Source organism: Lutra lutra, chromosome 14 (assembly GCF_902655055.1).
Source record: "Lutra lutra chromosome 14, mLutLut1.2, whole genome shotgun sequence".
Taxonomy (NCBI): Eukaryota; Metazoa; Chordata; class Mammalia; order Carnivora; family Mustelidae; genus Lutra; species Lutra lutra.
In genome coordinates this window covers 8,058,677-8,085,217 of record NC_062291.1, presented here as the reverse complement: position 1 = coordinate 8,085,217, position 26,541 = coordinate 8,058,677, and the positions used below count along the sequence as shown (strand labels likewise).

Sequence of the window (26,541 nt, the reverse complement as noted above, 5' to 3'; positions counted from 1 at the left end):
GTTTACTTTCTCAAATGTCTTAGGACTTCTGGCAGGAATTCTCCTCAACCACACTGCATCACCAAGGGTCTTGGAGGTGATCCTTGACTGTGTTCTCGAACATGAACCAATAAGAGTAAGCATTCCTGCATCGTGTTTCTTTTATTGTCCTTACCACAATGACAAATACTTACTAATTTAGTTATATACATATTAAATGTCTTTTTCTCTCTCACTTGTCAACTCCAAAAGGGCAGTCACCTTTTCTGTTTTATTCACCAATATATAATCAATCGCCTAGCACAATGACACATTAGGTAGAAACTCAATAAATACCTTGCAATGAATAAATATGTAAACCAAGAAAATGAAGTTGTGTCAGAGTTTGGAAGTATAATTGAAAATCTATAAATACAAAATAAAATTTGATTTATTGGAGCAAATGGTTGCAAATTTGTTATCACAAAATGGGCCATTAGTGTCCAGATTTTTTTTCTTTTTACTACTCTTTCATTACTGTTTTTCACTAAGATTTGCTGTTCCCCAAACTGAAAAATGGCCATATCATCTGAGAAAAGAATAACTAATTGTTTTTGACGTAGTGTAAACACCAGAACCAGCACTAAGGTGAGGCAATTGATGCATCCAGAGCACACGATGTCAGGAGACATTCACGCCTAGGTTTGCACAAGCCTCACCCATGAACTTTCATGACACTGCAAGTGAGTGGCCCCTTCAATTTTGTACCCTAGGGGCCTCACTTGTCTCATTCTGGTATCTCTGTTAATTTATCTATTATTTATTCTTTCTATAAACTTATCCTTGAAAGAGAAATGAGTGCACCTCCAGGCTATTTCGGCTAGCCAACAATAGGTTCATGAATGTCCTTCTTTTCATACACAGATTTCTTTCCATCTCTTGACTGCCTGCCAAACCCACATAACAAAACTTCCAGGTTCGTGACAACAATCTATTTCCTTTCCTCCAATCCCATACTGCTAATTGTGACCAAGCTTACTGGCTGCACTAAACATTTTGCTATCCAGCCTTAGCCTGGTGTGTAATGAGACTTGTTACTCTTTTCTTCTTCATCACTTTGTGCAGGCCACAGATTACAAATGAGGTGTTGGGTCTCCGTGCATAGACACCTTTCTTTGCCTTCAACATACTTAATGTTAACTACTTCCCAACATTTAAAATTATCAATTTTATAGGAAAATCCAGATGTACAAAATCTCAAAAATGAAAAAAACACATTTTAGAAGATTTAGAAGAGGATGTGCATGTGCATGAGTTGGAGGAGGGGCAGTGACAGAGGGAGAGGAACAGAAATCTGAACAGACCCCATGCTGAGCAGGCAGCCCCACATAAGTCTTGATCTCACAACCCTGAGATCATGACCTGAGCCAAAACCAAGAGTTGAATGCTTAATCAGCTGAGCCACCCAGGTGCCCCATGAAACACATTTTTTTTTTAAAGAAAATCTGACAAGTGTCTTTTAACACATTGCTCCAGTTAGCTGGAGCTTTCTTAACATTCAATTGAAATAAATGCCTTTCTTAGAAGCTGCCAATGGGCTTACCACAGATAAAATGTTTGTTCTCAGTTTTCAGTTAATTTCAGATATCCGAATTTTCCAATGATACCTAGCCCTCATATATGAAAACTCTATTGACAGTGGGATGGGGAGACCCCCCCCCTTTCTAGCAAATGTAAGTTACTGCTCAACTCACTCCAGAAAACACAAGATCCCAAACATTTCCACATTATGTTTATAGACACAAACTCGTTAGGCTAAGAAATGTCCCTTTGACATTCCAATCACCCATAGCACTGGTATTGTTCTTTTTTTTTTTTTTTTTTTAAAGATTTTATTTATTAATTTATTTGACACAGAGAGAGAGATCACAAGTAGGCAGAGAGGCAGGCAGAGAGAAAGGGGGAAGCAGACTCCCCGGTGAGCAGAGAGCCCGATGCGGGACTCGATCCCAGGACCCTGAGATCATGACCTGAGCCGAAGGCAGCGGCTTAACCCACTGAGCCACCCAGGCGCCCTGGTATTGTTCTTTTTATTTTATTTTTAATTTTTAAGAAAAAATACTGTAGTATCAATAACATACTATATTATATTAATGTTTCAGGTGTACAATAGAGTGACTTGATAATTCTGTACATTACTTGATGCTTACCATGATAAACGTAGTTACCATCTGTCACCACACTGCATTGTTACAGTATTATTGAACATATTCCCTATTCTGTACTTTACATTTCTGTAACTTATTTATTTTATAACTGAAAAAAATTTACCTCTTTATCCCCTTTATCTGTTTTTCTCATTCTCCCACCCATTTTCCCTTTGGCAATCACCTGTTTGTTCTCTGTATTTAAGAGTTTGGTTTTTGTTTGTTTTTCAGATTCCACATAAAACTGAAATCGTATGGTACTATGATTTTTATAGTACTGTCACTCCTCTTAAACTTCACATATCTTGTCTTTTAAAATCTGTACCACAGGGGGATGGAGAAAATACCAAACTTGTATCCCATGTAATGTGTGTGTGTGTGGGGGGGTGTACAGTGTACAGGATAGAGAGGTAGAGGATCCCTGGTTCAAATTTCAACATTGCACATTCCTATCTTGCTGTCCAGGAGTCACACCTATAATGTCTTTACCGAAGTATTCTTCCAGCCAACAATTCTTGTTCTCTCCAGATCATGCTTTTCTTGTGTCTTTCAGTGTGGATGGGCTGACAGTTTTCTGAGTATTCAAAGTCTGATTCCTTTTTGCTTAACAACTATTTAACAATTCCTTGTTAAAATCATCTCTAAGCTCTTGCACTCTACTATGAACTGTAACAAAAATCCAGATTGCACCCCTGACATTTTTTTTTTTTTCTTAGAAATCTCCTCAGGTAATCATTCAAGCTCATCACAAATATGTTCTGTTTTCCAGAAAACACTAAGCACAATTCAGCCAAGTGCTTTACCTCTTTATAAGATTGCCTTTCCTCCAGTTTCTGATAACATTCTTCATTCCCATCAGAGACCACATGAGCATCACCTTTAAAGGTTCATACTTCTACTGACAGTCTCTTCCAGTCAATGTAGGCTTTTCTAACATGCACCTTGTAACTCTTCCAGCCTTTCCCCATCCCACTTCCACAAAGTCACTTCCATATTTGCAAGTATTTGTTACAGCAGCTCCCTACTTTTCAATGCCAAAATGTCCATTAGGTTGCTAGGATTGTGTTAACAGAATGCCAGCCACCAGATTGGGTGGCTTTAGCAAAAGAAATTTATTTTTTCAGAATTCTGGAAGATGGAAGTTCCAAAATTAAGGTATCAGAAGGTTTGGTTTCTCCTGAAGCTTCTCTTCCTGGCTTGGAGACCGGACCTTCTTGCTGTGTCCTCACATGGTCTTTCCCTATGCAGGTTCATCCTTGGTGTCTCTTCCCATTCTTATAAGGGCACCTGACTTATTGATTAGGATTGGATTAGGATTTAATTATAATTTAATTTAAGCTACTTAATTATGATTTAACTTAACCTAATTGTTTCTTTAAAGGATTTATTTTTTAAAAAGGTTTTATTTATATATTTGACAAAGAAAGATCACATTTAGGAAGAGAAACAGGAAGAGAGAGAGGAGAAGCAGGCTTCTTGCTGAGCAGAGAGCCAGATGCAGGACTCAATCCCAGGACCCCAAGAAAAAAAAAAGTGTGTGTGTGTGTGTGTGTGTGTGTGTGTGTGTGCAGATATAGATATAGATACAGATATATCTAGATAGATACATTGATATATTGATACAGATATAGATATAGATATAGATATAGATATAGATATAGATATAGATATAGATATAGATATAGATATAGATATCACATCTTCTTTATCAATTCACCTGTTGGTGGACATCTAGGTTCTTTCCATAGTTTGGCTATTGTGGACTTTGCTGTTATAAGCATTTGGGTGCACATGCCCCTCCAGATCACTACATTTCTATCATTAGGGTAAATATCCAGTAGTGGGATTGCTGGGTCATAAGGTAGCTCTACTTTCAACTTTTTGAGGAAACTGCATACTGTTTTCCAGAGTGGCTGCACTAGCTTATATTCCCACCAATAGTTGAGGAGGATTCCCCTTTCTCTACATCCTCACCAACACCTGTTGTTTCCTGACTGGTTGATTTTAGCCATTCTGACTGGTGTGAGGAGGTATCTCATTGTGGTATTGATTTGGATTTCCCTGGTCCTGAGTGATGTTGAGAACTTTTTCATGTGTCTGTTGGCCATTTGGAGGTCTTTGTTGCAGAAATGTCTGTTCATGTCCTCTGCCCATTTCTTGAACGGAGTATCTGTTCTTTGGGTGTTGAGTTTAATATGTTCTTTATAGATTTTGGAAACTAGCCCTTTATCTGATATGTAATTTGCAAATGTCTTTTCCCATTCTGTTGGTTGTCTTTTGGTTTTGTTGACTGCTTCCTTTGATGTGCAAAAGCTTTGGATCTTAATGAACACCCAATAGTTCATTTTTGCCCTTGCTTCCCTTGCTTTTGGCAATGTTTCTAGGAAGAAGTTGTTGTGGCTGAGGACAAACAGGTTGCTGCCTGTGTTCTCCTCAAGGATTTTGAGGGATTTTTGTCTCACATTGAGGTCTTTCATCCATTTTGAGTCTATTTTTGTGTGTGGTGTAAGGAAATGGTCCAGTTTCATTCTTCTGCATGTGGATGTCCAGTTTTCCCAGCACCATTTATTGAAGAGACTGTCTTTTTACTATTGGACATTCATTCCTGCTTTGTCAAAGATTAGTTGACCATAGACTTGAGAGTCCATTACTGGGCTCTCTACTCTCTTGCATTGATCTGTGTGTGTGTGTTTGTGCCTGTACCATACTATCTTGATGATTACAGCTTTTTAATAAAGCTTGAGGTCTGAAATTGTGATGCCATCATCTTTGGTTTTCTTTTTCCACATTTCTCTGGCTATTTGGGGTTTTTTCTTGTTCCATATAAATTTTAGGATTATTTGTTCCATTTCTTTGAAAAAAGTTGATGGTATTTTCATAGGGATTCCACTAAATGTGTAGATTGCTCTTTGTAGCATAGACATTTTCACAATATTTGTTCTTCCAACCCATGAACATGGAACATTTTTCCATTTCTTTGTGTCTTCCCCAATTTCTTTCATGAGTACTGTATAAATACAGAGTACTCAGTATTTCTGGGTACAGATACTTTGTCTCTTTGGTTCGATTTATTCCTAGGTATCTTGTGGTTTTGGGTGCAATTGTAAGTGAGACCGACTCCTTAATTTTTCTTCCTTCCATCTTGTTGGTGTATAGAAATGGAACTGATTTCTGTGCATTGCTTTTATATCCTGACATTTTACTGAATTCCTGTATGAGTTCTAGCAGTTTTAGAGTGAAGTCTTTTGGGTTTTCCACATAAATTATCATGTCATCTGCAAAGAGTGAGAGTTAGACTTCTTCTTTGCTCATTCAGATGCCTTTTATTTCTTTTTGTTGTCTGATTGGTGAGCTAGAACTTCCATGACATGATAAAGTAGAGGGAATGGACATGTGGAACAGGTGCGCAGAGGAAGCAGAGAAGGCAAGTTAAGTTTCACATATACTTTGCTGCTTTCCTATGTTTTTAATACCACTGCATAAGAATTTTTGATCTTTTAACTGAAAAGCACAGGCAAGGTTTAGTGGTTGTGCTAGAAATAAAAATCTTTATTAGAGCAAAAAGGAAGCCCTCCAGGAAGCAGCCCACTTTTGAGGTGCAGATCTCATGACAGGACTGACTTGAGTGGAGGAGTGGGGGGAAAGAAAGGGTCATCTTCCACTCCTGTTCCATGAGACCTGAGACAACCAGCTCCTCCCTCGGCCCACGTCTGTGGAACTCAGACTGTTCATCCCTGAAAACCTAGAGTCTTCCCCTTCCCTTTGGATTATTTCCCAGTCCAGAGGACCTGATCCTGAAAGCTGACCTGCCTGTCACCCAGGTGAAATGATTCTGTGTGCTGACAGATCACCCCCTCAACACAGAGCAGCAAACAGGCCCTAGTACCTTATGCATCTGATCCTTGGGCATTCTAGGGCTCAAGGTCATCTTCCAGGGCCTGAGAGGTACCCCCACACACACCCTGCTGAGCCCCTCTTCCATCCATCACTGTGACACCTGTGGATTCCTGCTAGTTCTATAGATTCTATCACTGCTCAATAGAGCAGCCAGCCTGGGCCTTGGAGGGGCTGGAGATTGCCCATTTCCAGGGGCTTCCATCAGCCATGAGGCCAACAGGAGAGCTGCCTATTGGCTCCCCCATGAACACTCCTCTCTCCCAAGTCAGCTCATGTAGTGCCAGTTATTTCCTTCCTGAATTGTGTGGACTTGGAATGCATTTTGTTGAATAACCATTACACTTAATGTTGGAAGTTTACTATTTTTTAAATGTAAAATCAATTAACATAAGCTGTCTATATTAAGCAATATTAACTTCCAGTTGTTTTAAAAATTTGTTTACATAAAATAAAAAGCACTCCAGTCCAAGAAAGCTCTTGATTTATTATGAAACAATTACCCTAGGGACTGCCACTGAGGTCATTCTTCCTCTCACAGAACCTTAGTGATGCAAAGTCATCATAGATTGCCTGTTAACCATCTGTCCTCACATTCTTTCAAGACATTTCTTGTCCTATGTTTGGTCATCCCTCTTCGAGGGGTCATGGGAAAAATATAGCCTGAGTTTTTGCATAATGACTTGAATGCCAAGACATTTATTCTGTATAAATCAGGTTTTCTAGCTATAAAATCCATGGTTCACAGTGTCTTCCCTTCAGTGTCTTTCAATACATTACTCCATTTTCTTGTGGTACAAAATACGGCATTCAGAAATGTGGATTACATTCTCATTTCCTTTCCTTTATATGTCATCTGCTCCTTTTTCCCTAGATGCCCAAGGATTTCCTTTTTTCTTTACATTTTAATTAAATTTTGCATCTCAATTTTAATTTCATTTTTCTCTCGATGATTTTACTAAACCTGCCATTTGTCATTCTGAGTCAGTGCTCAGGGTACTCTGTTAATAAACAGTTTGAAAGGATTTATTGTGTTTACAAAAAATTCTGTATTATGACTTTTAACATTTTTGTGTCTTTGCTTTCTTTGTTTTTCCCAGAGGCATTCCAAATATTCACTTCCTGTCCATAACTTCACATTTTGATGTTTTCTCTCAAATCTTGTAGTCTCTTTCTTAGTTTCTTTTTTAGCACTTATCTGTTCTCACTTCCCATTCTCATACAGCACTGTCTGCTGCCTTGCGTTTACTACTTTACATTTCACTTAGGAAATGATGTTTCGATACGCTGCTGCTTCTTCCCTGAGGTCTGTACTTTCCTCACTGAGTTTTTCTAACTCTAATTTATGGTGTCATTCAGTATCCTGTTTCATTTCCCTAATGCCTTTTGCTTCATTTTGGGAAAAAAAGCACATGAAAGTAGATGAAGTTTGTCAGGAATTGATGCCTTCATTTTCTTCAGTGGAGCTATTCTGAAGGTACTCCCCTTTCCTCTTACAACCCTCTGCATGGGAGTCCATAGCACTATTTTTCTGTCACAAAACGTGTTTTCTTGGATTTGTAGAAAGCAGTACATCTCAAGCAGACTTCTAGCCTCACAGAGCTCTCTCTCTCCCATTGTTGCTCTGAAATGCTCAAATCCATGGCAGCTTGGTTCTGGAGATTTTCTAGCTGTATCCCCCTACCCCTCATTCATTGGGGTCTGCTCTCTCGCTACTTCTACTGCAACTGTCCTTCACCATTTTGGTTCTGTTCTTTAATGTAGTGAGCAGCCTATATAACTTAGAAGGGACAACTGCCTTCATCTTCCCCAAATCTATAGCCACTCTTTTACATGGTTATCTATTTTCAGATTCATTTAACATTAAAGTGATTGTCAAATATGTACATGTGTTTACATTATTTCATTTTAGAATTTCTTCTAGGCTTATTTTTAATAAGTAATTTATTCTTATACATATTAATTTTTAGGGTTTTTTAAAATTTATTCTAGTTGTGGATTTTCTTTGCTTTTTGTTTTTTATATTTAAGTCTTTTGATTTTAGAGTTGTCAATTACATTTCATTTCATTTATTTTAAAAGGTAGAGTAGATCAATTGATTTAGTTAATACAATCTTCTCTGCTAGGTTTTTCAAAAAGAAAAAAAAAAAAAAAAAAAAGAACAGGGGACGATCCCAGGACAAAGAAGCTTACGCTCTCAGGCAATCTTCCCTGTCATCCTGAGTCAGCAGGTAGATGCTCCATGATATGGGGAAAGGAGGTGGTAGATTTGGGTCATCTAGCTTTCCAAATTGAGCATTAGATAATTGAATTTCAGGCCAGGGGAAAGACAGTTGGGGTTCTAGTATTTCCAGTACACCACCCAAGGGAGAGCCTCCTCCAGAGTAGGGCCTCCGTGGTAGAAAGAACCCAATCTCTTGGCCACACTTGCCAGGACCTTCCCCTTGACAACAGGCAGCTGGGGTCAAGGATGAGAAAGACTGTCATCCTGCCTCTCCCAAGAGGATGCTGTAACCCTTGAACTGGGAGACAAAGAGCCCTGTGTCCTTGGCTGCAACCATCTGGAGTGGACTTTGTTTCATATTGAGCTGGGGATGGGGAAGAGAGGAAGAAGGTTGTGGTTCAAATGTCACAGACTCCTACCGTTCTTACTAAGTAGGTTTCCTTGAATACATTTTCTTCATTTGCTATATGTACATAGGACCATTTGTGGACCCTCTCATTTTTAAAAATCATCTTCACCACTTTCACTGGACAGTTGGTCAAGAGACCCATGATGGAAATGATAGTCCTAGCTGGTAGTTTTGAGATTATTATTCAGTAAATGAAAGTGAACACAATTGCAATGAGTAGAGATATTTAAAAACTAACAGACACAAGGAAATGATTAGAGGTCTATGAAAAGTTTGGCATTTACAAAGTATGAAATCTTTGTCCATTTCTGCTTTCTCTTATATCTTCTGCTTCTTATTTCAAGAGCTTTGTTTCCTTTCATTTTTTTTTTTTTGGACCATATGCTGGTTTTTATTCTTGGCAAAACTAACTACAGTAATTTCCTTATACCAAGAATGACTGTATCCTCCTTTAGAGCAGCTCAGCATTTGTGTCTTCCATGAGGCTGGAGCCCTATCAGTCATAGTCCACCTCAAACCACATTCATAGCTTGATGTTGGTTGACAGATCCCTAGCTAGTCAGACTGCAAGGGCACATCGGCCTGTTCCTTTGCTGTCTCCTTTCCACTTCTTCCCTGCAGGCTCCTGAGTTTGAGGAGAACAGTGTGTCTTATCTTGTCAGGCTCCTTGGGGTCCCAGAGTAATACGTGCAGAATTCCCCATAAATTTCTTACGATGGTTAATTTTGTATATTGACTTGGTTTATCTCATTGTGTCCATATATTTTGTCCAGCATTATTCCCAGATATTTCTGTGAGAGAGTGTTTTTTGGATGTGATTAGTACTTGAAACAATGGACTTGGAGTAAAACATAAGACTTCCCATAATGTGGGTGAGCCTCACCTCATCAGTCAAAGGCCTAACTAGAACAAAAGACTAACTGCCCCAGAGGAAGACAGTTATTATCCCAGCTGATCACTCCAAACTTGAACTGCAATATTTTCTCTTCCTAGGTCACCAGCCTAAGGACATTTGGACTTTGTGTTAAAGTACTGTGGGATTTTAACTTATGGAGGTGACTGTGTGATGACACAAAGATGCAAATGGGATTGAGGTATTTTTGTTATTTGCATTTCCCCAGAAGAGGGTCATGCCACTTCACACAGGAATCTGGTCAGGAAACAGAAGTGGGAGTGAGGTGAAAGCATAGCCCAGAGCCTTTACGAGCCTTTACAGGGGTTTCCATGGACAAAGCAAGGCGGAGCAGGGGAAACAGTCTTAGACTGGCCAGTTTGAGTAATGTCAAGCATCTTTATGTATAAGGGTGGCCTTTAGTTGTCTGACTTCTACCTTTGCTGTGATTTAGAATGAGAGAACTATTGGTTTTAGTTTGTGAGAGTGAGATAAAGGAAGTGTTGAAGGTAGGGCCTTGGGATTGGTTGGTTTGGATATAAAAGATATGTAACCAGGTGATTATTATCTCCACGAATAGAACAACTTCTCCTGGCTTCCTTACCTTCTCCTTATCTCCAGAAAGATGTCTCATCACCATAAAAAACAGAAAATGAAAAACATGATTAATATAGCCTTGAATTGCAATATTAGCTCTTCCAGGGTCTGAGCCTGCCAGCCCAACCTGCAGATTTTGGATTACTACTCTCCATAATCATGAGCCAATTCCTTAAAATAAAACTAACACACACACTCTCTCTCTCCCTCCCTCCCTCCTTATAGATATATAGATATAGACATAGATATAGAGGCTATATATTTACTTTTAGACATCCATTGGTTCTCTGGGGAACTCTGACTAATGCAGCTACCTTCCTGTGGCCTTTGCAGATGTCTGTTGAAGGCCAGGAATATCCTTGCAGCAAAAACAACTTTGGGAATCAGATATTCTGATTTTATTTCAAGTGCAGGCTTTCTCAGCATTTGGCCTTCTACATCCCTGCTCTCTTTCTTCCTCTGCAATTCCTTTATGTAGACATTTTTTAAAGGGTTTTTTTTTTTTAATTGGTGTTTGTTTGTTTTTTCTTGTGTGTGTTTATTTAAATTCTGGTTACTGAAAGTACAGTGTAATATTAGTTCCAGATGTACAGTAGATTCAACACTTCAATACAACACCCTGTGGTCATCAAACAAATGCCATCTTTAAACCATCATCTATTGAACTCATGACCCACCTGTCCTCTGGTACCATTCTATAATGGTTTGCTTGTTCTCTATAATTTTGTTTGCTCTCTATAATTTAGAGTTGGCTTTTAGGTTTGCCCTTCTATACAAGTTTTATTTATTTATTTATTTGTTTGTTTGTTTGTTTTTGCTTAATCTCAATGCCTAATGTGTCTCTCAAACTCACAACCCCAAGACAAAAAGTTGTATACTCCACTAACTGAGCCAACCAGGTGCCCCATGGAGATTATTTTAATGAATGATTTAATTTCTTTTTTTTTTTAAGCATCAGAGTGGAATCTAGTAATTTCGACCGACCCGCCCATAGCAGATACCTCCTGTCTGTCCCTAAAGACAGTCTCCACCCATCCCACCCCTTCTGTGGTGTGGAAGTGGTAGATAGAAAGGCCTGACAGTTATCTATGCTCTCTGGCTGGGTGAGTTCAGCCAGTGGGGAGCCCCAGCTGAAGATCTGAGGAAGGGATTAGATGGCCCCTTTTATTTCCATGAAAACCCTATTTGTGGGGCTTCCTCAGTCAGTTGTGTCCATCAGCTGCTAATCTCTACTTTTCATTTTCCTTCCCATGTTCATTAGGATTAGCAGTGGTGGGGGAGGTTGGGACAGTGAGGAAGGGGGTGAAAAGGGCATGGGAGGCATGACAAAAACTCTGTTGCTGCTCCTTATGCCAGGCTCCTGTACCAGCTTCCACTTCTCCATATCCCCCAACCATATCTCGCTAATTAGTTCTTTGGTAAAGAAATTGCACAAATGGTCCTACCATAAGTTTGCCAGCTCCAAAGTCGATACTTCTGTTATGTCCACAGAAAGTACCAATTGCACACCTCTTTGATCTGTTTTTATCCTACTATTTACCCTATCTATGTGCAATCTAATTCAACCATTCTGTTTTTCATATGCAATATTTTGACTTGGTTTTTTCCTGTAGTTTTCTTGGGTCTTATTGCTACTGATATTTTCCTATATCCAGAAGGATAGATTTATTCTGTTTATTAATTTTCTGGAGTCTGTCTACTCTAATAATTCTATTTCAAATGATATTTAACGTTCATTCTGTTGGATTTCTTATGTGGTCATCGTACATCCCAGGTGTCTAGTAATTCTTGCACGTGTGCTCATATTCCCCATGGGTTAGCAGCTGGAGGAGGACACTGGAGAAGGACAGAAGTCCTGATGAATTCAGAGGGGAGTGAGGGTGATCCCAGAGCAGATGGACTCAGGCACCACAAAGCCAGTCTTAACCTCTCCTCCTTACTGCCACCTGCCACGCATCTCCTATGGCAAGTGACTCAACTTTAAAGGTCTTAGAAGAAATTACAGAGGAAAGACCAAGTCTCTTCAGGTAGTACTCGCCCTGCAAGAGGGGGTTGAATGGAGGCACAGGGGGCACATAGATGGCTGTTTGGACCTACACACTAGTTGACATGGCCACCCTGCAACATACTGGCAGCTGAAAAATATTAGGAAGCATTTGTCACAGAGAACAGAGTAGTTGAAAAGACTTCTTCAAGCCCATCCTCTTGCCGCCCTACCCTCTTCCCCCAACTACAGGCCACTTCAGGATTGCCTTTGGTTCCACCAGGTTTCCTCAGTGACTCTACATTTTCTTCTAACCTCCTCTGCTCACCCACCATTTCTCTGGGGATGTGAGCCAACAGCCCGTGGGGAGCTCCTGATGGCAGGCCTGGTGAAAACCACTGCAGTGGCACTCTCAGCCTGTCCCCCAGGTGGAGACTCACAGGCCCTGCAGACCTGCTCTGCACCCTGACATCACTCTTGTTACTTAGGATCTTTCCTTGCCACTGACCAGAGCTATATTTGGGGCAGTCAGCCCAAACCTCTCATTATACTTCTCACAGGTAGCCAGAGAAAGGGAAACACACAGGGCCTTGAGGTGCCTGAGAATGGCCTGCATTAGAGGGAAGACCTCTGAGCTCCTTGAGGAGATCTGAGTTGGAATTTGTGTTCTACTATTTACTACCCACATGACGTCAGACAAGTTAATTGACCATGCTAAGCCTCAGGTTCACATCTGTAAAAAGACATCAGTCCTGGATACTAATACGGAGCATTGATGCTTGCCGTGGATAACAGGGTACCAGGCTGAGGTGGAGCTGTGCTCTGGCAGATCTGCAGAGTGGACGGGAAATGAATTTGTATCTATGAGTTAGGGGATTCCAGCACTTCATGGAGGAACAAGTAGTCACACCACTCCATGCTTCACACAGAAACATACCTATTGGCAGACAAAACAGAAGTCTCTATTTGAAAGAAATCCAATACAGAGTTGAGGAACATGGCTGTTCCAGGGGAAGCAGGTGGCTAGTGCTCCAAATCTGAACTAAGTGCTGACTCCTACCTCAGGGCTCAGCAACCCGGGCATGGAGACCCATAACTGCGTCTACTTGCAGGGAGGGAATTTTTTTTTTTTTTTTCTCACTTCCAGATACTGCTGAGCTGGGAAGGAAGCATCCGCATGAGTAGCAGAGACCTTACTCCGGTAAGATGCTGGTGATCATGTGCATGTGACTTAACCTGTTCTCACCAGCTGGTGAGAGTCTAGTGTGAGGGACAAGAGTGGAAGGAATTTGCACAGAATACCTGATGGCACATTGAATCAGTGGGTCTGCAATGGTTGGGGGATGCTCCCTGATCAGCAAGTATTCAGGTTGTTGGCCTGTGGTTGTGAGACCCTGCTGAGCTTTCTGCTAAGTAGTTAAGTTTCCATGACCCAGGTATGTTTGTAGGGGGCAGCTCAGGACATGGCTTTGGGCTCAGTGCAGACCCAGCAAGTCCAGGGTCAACCAAACCACAAGTTATGTCAGATTCCCAGGGGTGGTAGGCTGGGCCTTGAGAGACTGGGGAAAGACAGAGCTGTGGGTACAAGGGGAATAGACTGAGGACTAAATTCTGAAGGTTTGAGTAGAGCTCTGGAGAGAAGCTGACCTGAGAATTTATACCTTAACCTGTGGCCAGGGTCCTTCACAGTCTACTTCAAAGGAGCAGAGACTCTCAGTGCTGGAATTAAACAGCAGGGCACATCAAACTATACACCTTCATTTAGTAGAGACGACTTGGCTTCCTTCTAATACGTAAGAGGGGGAATGTTGGATGATATGGTCATTCTTTTTTTTTAAGATTTTATTTATTTATTTAAGAGAGAGACAGTGAGAGAGAGAGCATGAGAGAGGAGAAGGTCAGAGGGAGAAGCACACTCCCCATGGAGCTGGAAGCCCAATGCGGGACTCGATCCTGGGACTCTGGGATCAGGACCTGAGCTGAAGGCAGTTGCCTAATCAACTGAGCCATCCAGATGCCCATGATATGGTCGTTCTACTTCTATTTTTTTTTTAATTTTTTTATTTTTTTCAGCATAACAGTATTCATTATTTTTGCACCACACCCAGTGCTCCATGCAATCCGTGCCCTCTACAATACCCACCACCTGGTGCCCCCAACCTCCCACCCCCCACCCCTTCAAAATTCTCAGATCGTTTTTCAGAGTCCATAGTCTCTCATGGTTCACCTCCCCTTCCAATTTCCCTCAACTCCCTTCTCCTCTCCATCTCCCCTTGTCCTCCATGCTATTTGTTATGCTCCACAAATAAGTGAAACCATATGATAATTGACTCTCTCTGCTTGACTTATTTCACTCAGCATAATCTCTTCGAGTCCCGTCCATGTTGCTACAAAACTTGGGGATTCATCCTTTCTTTCTTTCTTTTTTTTTTTTTTTTACAGCTTTATAAACATATATTTTTATCCCCAGGGGTACAGGTCTGCGAATCGCCAGGTTTACACACTTCACAACACTCACCATAGCACATACCCTCCCCGATATCCATAACCCCACCCTCTCTCCCAACCCCCTCCCCCCATCAACCCTCAGTTTGTTTTGTGAGATTAAGAGTCACTTATGGTTTGTCTCCCTCCCAATCCCATCTTGTTTCATTTACTCTTCTCCTACCCCCTCAACCCCCCATGTTGCATCTCCTCTCCCTCATATCAGGGAGATCATATGATAGTTGTCTTTCTCTGATTGACTTATTTCGCTAAGCATGATACCCTCTAGTTCCATCCACGTCGTCGCAAATGGCAAGATTTCATTTCTTTTGATGGCTGCATAGTATTCCATTGTGTATATATACCACATCTTCTTTATCCATTCGTCTGTAGATGGACATCTAGGTTCTTTCCATAGTTTGGCTATTGTAGACATTGCTGCTATAAACATTCGGGTGCACGTGCCCCTTCGGATCACTACGTTTGTATCTTTAGGGTAAATACCCAGCAGTGCAATTGCTGGGTCATAGGGTAGTTCTATTTTCAACATTTTGAGGAACCTCCATGCTGTTTTCCAGAGTGGTTGCACCAGCTTGCATTCCCACCAACAGTGTAGGAGGGTTCCCCTTTCTCCGCATCCTCGCCAGCATCTGTCATTTCCTGACTTGTTAATTTTAGCCATTCTGACTGGTGTGAGGTGATATCTCATGGTGGTTTTGATTTGTATTTCCCTGATGCCGAGTGATATGGAGCACTTTTTCATGTGTCTGTTGGCCATCTGGATGTCTTCTTTGCAGAAATGTCTGTTCATGTCCTCTGCCCATTTCTTGATTGGATTATTTGTTCTTTGGGTGTTGAGTTTGCTAAGTTCTTTATAGATTTTGGACACTAGCCCTTTATCTGATATGTCATTTGCAAATATCTTCTCCCATTCTGTCAGTTGTCTTTTGGTTTTGTTCACTGTTTCCTTTGCTGTGCAAAAGCTTTTGATCTTGATAAAATCCCAATAGTTCATTTTTGCCCTTGCTTCCCTTGCCTTTGGTGATGTTCCTAGGAAGATGTTGCTGCGGCTGACGTCGAAGAGGTTGCTGCCTGTGTTCTCCTCAAGGATTTTGATGGATTCCTTTCTCACATTGAGATCCTTCATCCATTTTGAGTCTATTTTCGTGTGTGGTGTAAGGAAATGATCCAATTTCATTTTTCTGCATGTGGCTGTCCAATTTTCCCAACACCATTTATTGAAGAGGCTGTCTTTGTTCCATTGGACATTCTTTCCTGCTTTGTCGAAGATGAGTTGACCATAGAGTTGAGGGTCCATTTCTGGGCTCTCTATTCTGTTCCATTGATCTATGTGTCTGTTTTTGTGCCAGTACCATGCAGTCTTGATGATGACAGCTTTGTAATAGAGCTTGAAGTCCGGAATTGTGATGCCACCGACTTTGGCTTTCTTTTTCAATATTCCTTTGGCTATTCGAGGTCTTTTCTGGTTCCATATATATTTTAGGATTATTTGTTCCATTTCTTTGAAAAAAATGGATGGTACTTTGATAGGAATTGCATTAAATGTGTAGATTGCTTTAGGTAACATAGACATTTTCACAATATTTATTCTTCCAATCCAGGAGCATGGAACATTTTTCCATTTCTTTGTGTCTTCCTCAATTTCTTTCATGAGTACTTTATAGTTTTCTGAGTATAGATTCTTAGTCTCTTTGGTTAAGTTTATTCCTAGGTATCTTATAGTTTTGGGTGCAATTGTAAATGGGATGGACTCCTTAATTTCTCTTTCTTCTGTCTTGTTGTTGGTGTAGAGAAATGCAACTGATTTCTGTGCATTGATTTTATATCCTGACACTTTGCTGAATTCCTGTACAAGTTCTAGCAGTTTTGGAGTGGAGTCTTTTGGGTTTTCCACATAGAGTATCATATCATCTGCGAAGAGTGATAGTTTGACTTCTTCTTTGCCGATTTGGATGCCTTTAATTTCCTTTTGTTGTCTGATTGCTGAGGCTAGGACTTCTAGTACTATGTTGAATAGCAGTGGTGATAACGGACATCCCTGCCGTGTTCCTGACCTTAGCGGAAAAGCTTTCAGTTTTTCTCCATTGAGAATGATATTTGCGGTGGGTTTTTCATAGATGGCTTTGATAATATTGAGGTATGTGCCGTCTATCCCTACACTTTGAAGAGTTTTGATCAGGAAGGGATGCTGTACTTTGTCAAATGCTTTTTCAGCATCTATGGAGAGTATCATATGGTTCTTGTTCTTTCTTTTATTAATGTGTTGTATCACATTGATTGATTTGCGGATGTTGAACCAACCTCGCAGCCCTGGAATAAATCCCACTTGGTCGTGGTGAATAATCCTTTTAATGTACTGTTGAATCCTATTGGCTAGTATTTTGGCGAGAATTTTTGCATCTGTGTTCATCAAGGATATTGGTCTTAGTTCTCTTTTTTGTTGGGATCCTTGTCTGGTTTTGGGATCAAGGTGATGCTGGCCTCATAAAATGAGTTTGGAAGTTTTCCTTCCATTTCTATTTTTTGGAACAGTTTCAGGAGAATAGGAATTAATTCTTCTTTAAATGTTTGGTAGAATTCCCCCGGGAAGCCATCTGGCCCTGGGCTTTTGTTTGTTTGGAGATTTTTGATGACTGTTTCAATCTCCTTACTGGTTATGGGTCTGTTCAGGCTTTCTATTTCTTCCTGGTTCAGTTGTGGTAGTTTATATGTCTCTAGGAATGCATCCATTTCTTCCAGATTGTCAAATTTGTTGGCGTAGAGTTGCTCATAGTATGTTCTTATAATTGTCTGTATTTCTTTGGTGTTCGTTGTGATCTCTCCTCTTTCATTCATGATTTTATTTATTTGGGTCCTCTCTCTTTTCTTTTTGATAAGTCTGGCCAGGGGTTTATCAATCTTATTAATTCTTTCAAAGAACCAGCTCCTAGTTTCGTTGATTTGTTCTATTGTTTTTTTGGTTTCTATTTCATTGATTTCTGCTCTGATCTTTATGATTTCACTTCTCCTGCTGGGTTTAGGGTTTCTTTCTTGTTCTTTCTCCAGCTCCTTTAGGTGTATCTAATTTTTTTTCAAAGTATTTTCTACCCCCAACGTGGGGCTCAACCTCATGAACCTGAGATGAAGAGTCACTATTCTAACTGAGCCAGCCGTGTGCCCCATGTGGATTTTTTTTTGAGAAAACTTGATACTATTTTCCACAGTGGCTGCACCCATTTACAGTCCCGCCAACAGAGCACAGTTCCCTTTCCTCCACAATTTGGCCAATGCTTGCTATTTCTGGTCTTCTGGATATTAACCATTCTGACAAGTGTTAGGTGACATCACTTTGGCCTTTGATTTGCATTTCCCTGGTGACGAGTAATGATAAACATCGCTTCTTGTATTTGTTGGCTCTCTGTTGTGTTTTCTTTGGAAAAATATTCTGAACTCTACTGATTTTGTAACTGTTATTTGTTTTTGAGTTACTGAGTTGTATGAGTTCTTTAATATTTTGGATATGAAACCTTTATCAGGTAGTTTGCAAATATATTCCCTCTTCAGTATGTTGTCTTTTCGATGTGTTGATGATTGGACATTTCCTTTGCTGTGCAGAAGGCTTTTAGTTTGATGTAGTCCCAGCTGTTTATTTTTTTATTATACCCTTTGCTTCTGATATCAAATTAAAAATATCAGAGTCAAGAATGATCTCGGGTGCCTGGGTGGCTCAGGTGGTTAAGAAACTTCCTTGAGCTCAGGTCATGATACTGGAGTCCCAGGATCGAGTTCCCTATTGGGCTCCCTGCTCAGTGGGGAGTCTGCTTCTTGCTCTTACCCTCTACCCTCTCATACTCTCTTTCTTTTGCATTATCTCTCTCAAATAAATAAATAAATAAATAAAATCTTTTAAAAAAAAGAATGATTTCAAGAAACATTCTTCCAAAAAAATTGGGTTAATAGGGTTAAATGAATAGATCTATTCTAACACCTCTGTGCTCCATTGTTTTAAAAGGTTCTTGACTGGTTCAGTCAGCAAAGCATTTATCTCTTGATCTCAGAATCTTCAGTTCCAATTTTGGTCATGGAGATTATTAAAAAAAAAAAAAAGTGGGGTTGTTAATAACATTCTGTCCAGTTTTCATCTAGGTATTTTATGGGTGTAGCTGTTTTGTTGAAGTCTTTGTCGCATGTTGACTCTGTTGCTGTGGATGGGGTTGGATAGACATTCAGTTGCATTGCTTGGGAGGTTGCCCAGCGTTTCCAAAGCCACTTATTGTGGAGACGGTTGCTTCCCTATTTTATATTCTTGGAGCTGTTGTTGGAAATGAATTGACTACCTATGTGTCAGTTTCTTCCTGGGATTTGTACTAGGTTCCATTCATCTGTGTGTCTGTCTGTATATCAATACTATACCATTTTGATTTCTACAGCTTTGTAATACACGTTGAATTCAGAGAGCATGACACCTCCAGTTTTGTTCTTTCTCCAAATGGCTTTGGCTATTCAAGGCCCTCCATGGTATTATTCACTTTGTATGATTGCTGTTCTTATTTCCGGAAATGCTATTAAATGCTGATGGGGTTTGAACTGAACGTTTAGATTGCTTTTGCAGTGTGTACTTTTGGATTCCATATGTTCTCGGGACCCATGAGTGTGGGATGTCTAAAGACTTCATTCTATCTTCTTCGAATTCTTTAATGATTTATGGTTTTCAATATACAGGTCTTTCCCTTATTGATGAAAATACTTCATAAGTATTTTATTTTTTTAAGTGATGGTCAATTAAACATTCTTTTCTTTCTCTCAGTGATAACTTGTTATTGATGTATAGACATAAAACTCATTTTTGTGTATTGAATGTGTCCTTAAGCTTGACTTAATCCATCTGTTAGGTCTACGAGGATTTTTGTAGAATCATTCTGGGTTCCATATATCATACCATGTTCTCCTATTAAGTAAAAAACTAATTGGGAATATAGGTTGATGTCATCTAACTTGGAAAAAAGAATACAGGTATGCTGAGATATTGTTTACAAATTGTCTAAAATGTTTTGTGGTTAATGTAAGCAAAGGAATCCATAAATGTGTCTTGTTTCTATTTACTGTTTTCTTTCAACCGGATATACAGAGCTGTGGTTTGGACCAGTTACTCCCCCACACTTTCCCACCCTACAAGCTGTGCCTCTTGGGAGGCATCCACCATTCTCCCTACTTCCTGTCCTTTGACACAGGGCCTGACTCAGCTGCTCAGAAAATACTTCTCAAAAAAATACGCTTGGGAAGAAGCCTATTTTTTCATAGATTTCCTAGAAGGCATCCCCCAAAACATTGAATTTTACAGACTTGTTTTTGATCTTTCTGGGATCCTTGAAGATGTTGAATGTGGCTTCTTTTGCAGACAGGTCAGGGAGCCCTGCCGTACTCCTGCAATGTCTCCTGTGGCCACCAGAGGGGGGTGTGTGCTCCTATGGAAGACATGGCTCCACCCCTGCAGAAGGTAGAAGTTAGCCTCCTTTAGGACTTCCCTCACAATCTTAGACAACTTCTTCAAGGATTATTTACTGTAAAGATTCTTTGGGATCTACTGACAATTCCCTGCAAGTGACAACCTAAGGTACTGGAGTGACTAAACGGTGTCCCTTCTTGCACATGCAGATACATAAAATTATAAATGACTGAATGAAGGTGGACCCTCCCCTGACATGAGACACAAAATGAACCCCAAATTGGTCACAGACCTAAATTTAAGAGCTAAAACTATAAATCTCAGAGAAGAACTCCTGAGAAGAAATATTCCTGACCTTAGATTTAGCATCTGTTTCTTAAGGATGACGCCAGAATCAACAAGCGGAAGAACTGAACATGTGTAAATCTGTCACCAATGCAACTGCCTTTCCTCTGGGCTCCCCACGTGATCCCAGGCACCAGGTAGGAACTGTAGGAGTCATTTCTTTCTACATCCTACTGAGCTGTAACCATCACTATCTCTAATTTAGGGATAGGGTCTGTAGCTTCAGAGCCCTGCCTGGGGCCACCCAGCTTCAAAGAGTCTGAGTAGGGGCTGGAACTGCTGTCTCTCTTCCACTGGACTCTGTGCTCCATTCACATGGTCCCAACATGGAATTCAGAGTTGTGCAAAGCTCCACATACAAACACCCAGGACTGGAGACCTCACCGAACTCAGGGGACAGTGGTACCACTCTGGAGCTTGGCCTGGGTCTGTTGTCTGACAATGGCAGGTCTTGGCACTGAGGACTCTCCCAGTTCCATCCAGCCTTTGTCTGGGCAGGAGGAGGTTTTTCCCTGGGTACCAGGCCACAAAGGTTCATGTAAACTCAGACTTGAAAAGTCCTTTCTGAAGCATCTGGAATGCAGCCTTCCTGTCAGGTCGGGCCAACAAGGGTAGGCAAGGCCTTGGTTCAAATCCTGCCTCTGCCTCACTGTGGAGTACGGAGAGGGGCAGTTTCATAAAGCCTTGGTTTCCTTATTCATCAAACAGAGACAGCATTTCTACCTTCCTCATGGAATTGTTACAGAGATTGACTGACATGACTCATGTTCTCAAAGGACACACAGTCATCCCTAGTTCTACCTGCTTAGATTACCCACTGTGAGCCCACTGCTGCCATGGGCTCTGGGCCTCTGCCTTACTCTGTCCCTTCTGCCTGGCAAGCCTGACTCCCCCTGACTCAATTGTCTTTCCAGAAAGCCTTTATCCCCTCCAGTATGGGTGACCTGTCCCTCAGCTGGGATCCCACAACATTGGTCCTCATCCATCAGACCCAGGCCAGCCCTGGGTAAGGATCTCACGCAGAGCTTGTGTCCTGGACATGGACAATACTCAGTGTGGGGACTGTCAGTCTGGAGCTTCTTAAATTGTCATCTGTTTTTGGAACAAATGCTGGGGTGCCTTGTGATGGGGATCTTTCCCTCCAAAGCAGGCAAATGAGCTGCCCTCACTTCCATCACGACTGTCTCCTATCTCACCCTATCGTATAATCATTGGTACATAGCATCTTAGGCTTCCTTGCTTGCCAGGGTACCAGAACCTTTTGATGGTCAGAGTTGAAAGTATTTTCTGGAGGTGAATTGGTTTTTGATGGACCTGTTAGTAGGATGAAGCCTGACCACTCCATACAAACCTACACAGAGCCTGTGCCCCTGACCAATAGGGCAGTGCCCCAGCCCATGGCAGCACTTCCCCTAGTGCTCAAAGCTCTCCTTTCTCACTGAGTCCCCATTCACTCGTGTTTCTCTCTCTTCCTGCAGGGAGAGCCCCAGATGTCCTCTAAGATGTACCTTCTGTGCCTGGTCAGCTCCATCTTGTGGCAGAGAAGACAGGGATTACTACCATGGCTTCTCCAGAAGCTTCAGATTATGTGGACGCCCCTTACCCAACAATGTGGCAAGAGAGTGTTCTCCCCCTTCTTCTCACATGGTGTCTTGAGCTGGAAGCACAGCTTCCTCTCTCACACAAGCTGAATTTGAGGGATACCAATGTTGGGGCAGGCAGGGGTACGGGGCCATGGCTAGGGGATCCTGAGGGCTGTGGGCAAACTATATCCAGCGCCCAAACCCTTGGTAGATGCTCTCTCCATCCTGCAGTCCATGAGCAGCCAATGTTATTTGTAAGGTCCTCTCTTGTTCAAACAGGTTCAAGTGGCTTTTGCTGTTGCCACTAAAACTACATCTGGATGAACACAAGTCTGTAACTCACTGACCTGCGCTGTCCTTAGAGGTTCTTCCCTCAGAGGATCTGGTCCAGCCAGGAAATACAGGGAGCAACCTGATAGGAGTGGCCTGGTCTGCACTCCCCTGCTGGCCTGGAGCAGGGCGTGGTTGCTCAGGTTAGAATCTGAGTTAAAGAGCACAAGGGGCTGGAGTGGCTGGAGCGTATCACCAAACAGGGCCTGGGTGATATGTATGCCAGGATATGGGGCAGGGATGTTTGTGGGGGATGACACATGAGGGGGGTGTGGGAAAGCTCTTCCCTGCTCTATGGTCACTCCCACTACCAATGGACTCACTGCTGGTTTCTCCTTATGGTTTCAGGTCTCATCTGTAGACTCCAGGTTCCTCCTTTCCCAAGGAAGGCTGCCACTGGATAAAGAGAGTGTAGATGGAGGAGCCTGCAGCATGTCCTCCAAAAATGTGGTTAACGTGTGTTCCAGAAATGGTGCTTATAGGAATCAGACATAAAGAACAGAGATTTGTGACACAGATGTACTTATTACTTTAATGATGAGAGTCAAATAATTGGAAATGGCTCAGTTGTTCAACAGATGGTGCTTTGAGTGCTGTCACTGAGAATGTCCAAGGGGACAGCGGTGACTGTGCCTATCCACTGTAGGGACATCAGGTAGAACAAGAGCCCAACCCCAAACTCTCCCTGCCGCACCCCCCCCCAGTCTTTGCAGACACACATGCGTGCAAGCAAGCGCACACGAAATCCAGAGGGAAAAGCATGGAAACTGGACACCAACCATTATGGGTGATTATTTCATGGAAGAAGGCATGTGTCCTCATTTATTCATATTTAAATCATTATTTTACTACATAAATATTGTCTGCCTAAACCTAAAGAACTATTTACTTTATTTCCTGACTTGTTAGTAAAAAATGGGAAGATTTAAGATGTAATGTTAATATTTTTATAATATGCCCACTAAAATAGTTTAAACGTGGCCTATGCAGGAAAATGAAATAATTTAAAGGTGTCTCATGGACCCAGATATTTCCCTGGTTTCTGCTTTTCAAGGTATCCTTATGAAAGGGAACACAATTCCAGATAATGAAAGTAGTTCATTTTGGGGCTTCCCATGATCATTGCTGTTTCAGAAACATTCATGTAATAAAATGCTTTTTTAAAAAAAAATGGAAAAAAAAAGATTTATGTATCTTTCCTATGTTCTGTAGCCAAACACAGAAGTCCGTAATGTAGGATACCAGGAACATGAAAATCCCAGATGAAGTAAAGTACCAAAGACAGAAAGAAAAGCAATTGTTGATGGGACTGGCGTGAGGGAATGAGCAGTGAGTGATACATAGCCCAGGTTTCTCTGGGATGGAAATATTCTTCAAGTAAATGGTTGTGCAACACTCTTAAAGTACTTAATGGCACCTCCATATACCATTGAAAAGGATCAGAGTAAAATTTTATGTAAACTCAAATTCTACTTTATTTAATGAACAAAATCCATTAAGCAATTATACAAATGTAAACAAAACACAAAAATTACAAAGAGAGCAATGATAAAGTAAGGGAAACCATCCTTGGGGTTCCAGCTAGTAAGAGCTGCTGCTTGGGGGCTGCGGGTGGTGGTTCCACTGAGACAGGTGCTGGCTCAAGCCCTTCTCAACCTCAATAGCAGGGGCTAGACCCTGCTGGACCTCCAGGTCAGGAAAAAGAGCTGGTAGCTCTTCCATCTCAGAAGAGTGAATTAGAGCCCTACCACCTGCCCCGGTCCCAACAGGGCAGGTGGAGTCCCCATTCTTAACGTGTGAGCTCCAGCACCAAGGAGGGTTGGGACCATCTTTGTCTCCAAAGATACAGCGGATGCCAGAGTGTGAGTTGGGGCGATTTCCTGATGTAGGATGCTGCTCTGGGCCTGGTGCTGTAGCTCCATGAAGAAAAAGTATCATCAGCATGATTGAATTCCCATGTCTCTTCTAAATAAAGGAAACTTTCCCCACCACTCAATGTTGCCTGCATGCAAGAACCAATCCCTGTGAAGTCTCCATGACTGAAGACCACCGGGACCGGTATCTGAGACTATTTACCGCTCTCCGCCCGACTCCACTCTATGGAGGCTTGCTCAGTGAGGCCCACCCTGTACCCTCCTCAGGACCACATCAGTCACCACCAGTCCTTCTCACCCACAGTTTCTGGCTCCGTGGGCTCAAGGTATTGCAACTGTGTGAGCAGAAGCTGGGCACGGTGCTCCTGGTCTGAGCCTGGCATACTGAGCCCCATGTATGCCAGCAGCATATTCAGGCTGGGAAATTGTAGGGGCTGTAAAAATGTTCAGAATATTTTTCTAGCCATGTGTTCAAGATGGAGGAGATGCCCCGGGGATAGACAGTTAGGAAGAGGAATCAGAGGACAGGGCACCCTCCCAAATGAATATCCCAGGGAACCCTGTGGGAACCTGGGTCATTGGGCATCCAGCTTCCATCAGAGTCCAGTCCTATTCCTTGTCCACACGTGACCTGGCAATCCTGCCTGAGATAGGCCTGGTTACAGACAACAGGCTGGCAAGAGCCCCAATGAGTGGGAGAGCTTGATGAATGGTGGGACCATTTCTGTCCTTCATGGCAGATCTGGACACACTCCTCAGTCTGTCTCCTTGTGCACTTGCCACTTGAACTAAACTGCATGTGCCCAGGGAGGGGTGGTGTCTGGCCTCTTAATTACCCTGATTGCACACACTACTGCTCTCTGAAGATCCAACCAAGGAGGGAGCAAAGGGATTCTGTCTCTAGCCAGGCCTTCCCAGGACCGTCCCAATGCTTCAAAAGTTACCTCCTGTGCCCATGTGCTTCCTTATTCACTAGGTGCCATGAGTGGGTCTCCTTCCACTGACACTAATCTCCCACAGGGTTTGGAATATCTGGTGCCTATCCTCTCACTGGGTCTCCTGAGCACCCTCTGAGCACCCAGTGACCAGGTCCCAACATATTGCTGAGTGTGCTGGTTCCATAGACTCTCTTCTAGGTCCCAGGATTGGGATAGAGACACAGGTGGGAGGGTGCAGTGATGGGGAATGACTCTCTTAGAGGCTAAAGCTGTCCTCCCTTCCCCTCTGCTCTCCCACAGTACCCACACCCACAGCTCCCCTGGGCCCCTTCCTTTCTCCAGAAGAAACTCTCAGACCTTCACACTTAAGGAGAATCACAGATGTGTGTGATGAGGATCCAAGAATCCCTCCAACTCACAGTCCCCTTGCTGCTCTGGTGGAAAGGAAATGTCCTCCTGCATCAGCTGAAGATCACTCATGTTTCACCGCTCCTGGGCTATGCCCACTTCATCACAGCTGGAGGAAATGCACCCATATCTAGAGGAGGCCAGGGGGCATCACATGAAATGTCCTGTGGATGCTACCTCTCATTGTGCCCAGTATCACTGTCTGACTCCTGACTACTCTGGAGACCAGGGCTGCCGTCTGCTCTGCACAGGGATCGCAGTCAAGTCCTAGAGAAGCACCTGCACCTACTGCGGCTTCCTGAATACTTGCTGAATGAAAGGGCCCCAACCAGCCCGTCACAGGTATCTGAGTGGGCCTTGGGACACTCTGAACCCCGGGGATCCCAGCTTTCACCCCAGACACCGACCCCAAATGGAGTCTCGGATTGCTCTTTCAAATGGCAAAACAGCCCAACTCAAAATCATAGTGATAGTGAGGGATGAGGCAGAAGCTTCATCATGGCAATCAGGACAATAATAAATGAGTACAACCACAGGCTCTCTAGCACACCTTTGCACAGGCCCAGGCACCCAGGCGCACTTTTCTTTCAAGACTTCATGAGTCCCTAACATAACTCTGGCCCAGTCAGAGGAGCAAACTGAGGCTCGGGAAGTTTGGGGACATTTCCATGACTCACAGCAAGTGGTGGCCAAATCCAACTGGGCCGTTAGGGACAGGGTGCTCACCTTGCAAACAGGAGATCCAACACCTCCTGGGTAGTGGCAATGGCTCGTTATGTGCCCAGGAACATGTAGGCATAGCTGAGGTCTCTTCCTAGGAAATAGGCACCAGATGTTGTGTTTGCTTCTTTAGCAGGTTGGCCCAGGTTGTCCATAGCACACAGGTCTCACTCCTCCATATCAGTGATCCATATTTCGCCTGATGTGAAACAGAGGAGACATGAGTCAGTTCTGTAGCCACCAGGAGG

At 42.3% G+C, this 26,541-nt stretch overlaps 1 long non-coding RNA gene across 1 annotated transcript in view; it reads left to right on the top strand.

The window, feature by feature from the left end:
• The window catches only part of LOC125084697 (uncharacterized), a 28,358-nt gene extending 4,895 nt beyond the window's left edge, over positions 1–23,463 (top strand). The window contains exons 3-5 of the long non-coding RNA XR_007122674.1: positions 20,048–20,577; positions 21,919–22,496; positions 22,702–23,463. This is a non-coding gene — a long non-coding RNA (uncharacterized LOC125084697). The remainder of the gene's footprint in view (positions 1–20,047; positions 20,578–21,918; positions 22,497–22,701) is intronic.
• Positions 23,464–26,541: the final 3,078 nt, after the last annotated feature.